Below are 3,653 nucleotides of genomic sequence, written 5' to 3' on the forward strand. Positions count from 1 at the left end.
GGTTTTTCTGAACTTCAAGTATTAAAATTCTATCACTCATGCTTCAAGTTTGACTTCATAGGAAAAGTGTATAAAATTCCATTTTATGTTGAAATCTATTAAATTTTTGATTAGAGGTTTAATTCTACATCTTGTAAATATGGAAGCTGTTTCTACATATTGTTTAACTATATATAGAACATTGACCCAAAGCTGTGTAGCTTTCCAGACAAATACTAGATGAACTACGTGATGGGAATTCATTTATCTTAAAAGCTAAATAAAGTGAAGTACGTGCTCCTAACTTCATAAAGTTAAGAATTAGGGCTGCCTTCATGAATATGTAGCCAATGAATTTACTCAGGGACCCACATTCAAAAGACTTCGTGCTTAAGATTGAATGTTCTCTATATATTGTCTTGAAACTCTTAATAATTTTATATTTGATTTTCTGTTTTCCAAGTGACTTCCAATGGGACAATGAAGCATGCAACAGGGCCTTAGTGATATGGCTGACACATAATTCTTAATTTCAACACCTCATGTTGCCTTCTTAGATGTGTCCTTGACAGTTTTCTTCTACCTTGATGTCCCAGTCTCTCCTATGCTTCTGCCATACTACCTCTGCCATCTTTCAGCAGCTTGTTTTTTTGAGCAGAAAGGATGTCTGTGTTCGGCTCTTCCCATCTGCCTTTTGCAGGGATCTTGGCACAGTCCTGGGTAGGGTTGGGAATGGCCATACAATCAAATTGGTCCTACATAAAAGTACAAGTCAGATACTCTATTGTATCTCACCGAGGAGGTGGTAGCCATCCCTGCCCTAGGCTGGCAGTGATAAAGTATGTTTGGTGAGCAACTTGAGAACTCTCTTCTCCCCTGAATCTAGGTGTTGAGCATCTTGGGACATGGAGATTATAATGCCTTGCAGGTCACCCTTGTATCATGTGTTGAGGTGGTGATTTGTTGAGAAAAAAAAAAAAAAAAAAAGATTGACTTCACTCCTTCCATTGGGACACTATGCCACAGTCCAGCAACTGGTCGGAGGGGAAATCTGGCAACTGCCGGGTCAAGTGCATGCATGTGCACACGGCCAGGCTCTATGAAGGTTGACACTTGCTCAACAAATGTCTCTGTAACTGAAGGGGCATGACATTAAATAGAAAATAAAACATACTAAGACAAGTGCTGCAAATGGACACTGAATGTTCTATTGTTCATGATCAAACATAATAGAAAGATGAGTTCTTTTAAGAGACATATATTACAAGATACAAATATTTTATTAAGATGCTATTGTTGTTAAGTCCACATCGACACGAGGAAATTTCAAAGTAGGTATTTATAGCTGTTAGGGTTTGACCAGGAAAGCAAGACTAGTACGAGAGGTATGTGAAGTATTAAGTGATATGTGAATAGCATGAGTGATACATGACTTCCCATGAAGTCAGCCTTAAAGCATTGATGATAGAATTTTAATATTTGAATTCCAGAAAAAGCAAATATAAGGATTAGATTTTCTATAATTGTGATAAAGTCTTTCAAGGGTTATTGCACCTCACTATCTGTTGGTGAGCCTGAAGTCACTGTAGGCCAGCAGGGCTGGCAGTTAGAAAGACGAGTTGAGGCTGGGCGTGATGGCTCATGCCTACAATCCCAACACTTTTGGAGGTGGAGGCGAGCGGATTGCCTGAGGTCTGGAGTTCAAGACCAGTCTGGCCAACATGGTGAAACCCTGTCTCTACTAAAAATACAAAAACATTACCTGGGCATGGTGGTGTGCACCTGTAATCCTAGCTACTCAGGAGGCTGAGGCAGGGAAATTGCTTGAACCAGGGAGGTAGAGGTTGCAGTAAGCAGAGATCATGCGACTGCACTCCAGCCTGGGCAACACAGTGAGACTCCATCTCAAAAAAACAAACAAACAAACAAACAAAAAAGCAAAACCAAAAAACATTAAAAGAAAAGAAAGACGAGTTGAACAGGGAGCAATGGAGAACGGATAATTTAGACCCAAGGACAATCTGAAACCCACAAAAACAAACTGAAACTCTCATCTCTACTCAGTGCATCTAAAATCAATGACATGTTTGACCTGCAAAAGAAGCTAGAATCCTTTGCAACAGGGCTACACAGACATTCCACTTAGATTTTGAAATATCTGAAAAACAAGAGGAATTGTCTATTGTCCCATACCAATAAGGTGGACCAGTAGACATGTGACAATGTGTTTGAGTTACAGTAACACCTGACATAACACACTTCATAGTGGAATGACTCTAGTGTGTCTTCACTTCCAACTTTAAGAACTTATGCAAATTTCTCTTTTCACATGAAACCACAAAAACAAAGGAATTCTTGTCATTAGAGTTATAGCTTACCTAAGACACAGTACAGAGTCACTACAGATTCCAGTGTTATTCTACATCAAGAATATAAATATTTAGAAATATGAGTAATTAAATAGATTTGATAAGGAAGATTTCTTTCAAAAGAATTATGCTGTAAATCATTTTCCTAATTCTCAAGAGGAGGATATGACTAGTACAACTTCCTAAATCCAAGATTAGTGAAAGAGGCTTCAAATGGACCACTCATAGAGTTTGAGATACATTTGTGTATGTGCCCATGTGGTTGGGAAGGTACAGGAGTTAGGTCTGTGACTTATGTCTAAGAAAGCCAAAGTGACTAGCATCAACAGAGTAGAAGCAGGTGTCAGTGAAATAACTGCATGGCCTTGAGACAGTTGGTCAAATACGCACAAATCCTAGAGAGCAGGTGAACCACAATAGTAGAAATGAAAAGAGATCTTGTCTGAAATGGTGTCTTAGTTCATGGTTCCTGACAAGAGGAATATAAAATGTGGATCCCTGTTCATATGGCTTATTAATGGAGTGCTTTTAATAAAAGAGGGGTTGTATTTGTGTTCTATCCTGTGTAACAAATTATCACACAGTTAGCAGATCAAAACAACACCTATTTATTATCTAAGTTTCTGTAAATTGGAAGTCTGGGCATGGCTCAGTTAGGCTCCCCGCTCACAGTCTCACATCACTGAAATCACATCCTGAAGGACAGTGTCCATCTTTATAAAGTATTTTCTCTAAGCTGGCCCAACAGCTCCACCTTCAAGAGGCCATTGCTTTGCATCATATGTCTAGTAGCTTCTGAAAAATATGTAATAAGTGCTAGGACCAGTAGATCCCATGTCTTGTAACCACCGCTGCCACTCCATATTTAGAAACTTGTCCATTAGGCCTATGAGATGTTATACAATTTCTGCCACTCACCATAAATACACATTTCAAATCATGGCTTCTTTGTTCTTTTTATGTTTTTAAAGATAGATCGTAATTTGTTTGTATTTCTGAGAAATGCAACCTATATCTAACATTCTTTTTTTAGAAAGTGCTGCTCATTTAATAGTGACTTAAACAATAAGAAATTACAAATATACAATTATTTTCTTCTGTGCTTGTATATTTAAATCTTCTAATACATTTTGGTTCTCTGTTTTGAAATGGTTCCAATACTGCTTATATTTTTAAAATTGATTTATTTAAAAATAAAACATCATTATAATATATTTTCAAATAGTCTCACAGATTTCTAAAATTTTATTTTCATAAAGCTTATCACATAAGTAACTAAGGCATAGCTACTCAATTGAGGAGAAC

Source organism: Mandrillus leucophaeus, unplaced genomic scaffold (assembly GCF_000951045.1).
Source record: "Mandrillus leucophaeus isolate KB7577 unplaced genomic scaffold, Mleu.le_1.0 Scaffold369, whole genome shotgun sequence".
Taxonomy (NCBI): domain Eukaryota; kingdom Metazoa; phylum Chordata; class Mammalia; order Primates; family Cercopithecidae; genus Mandrillus; species Mandrillus leucophaeus.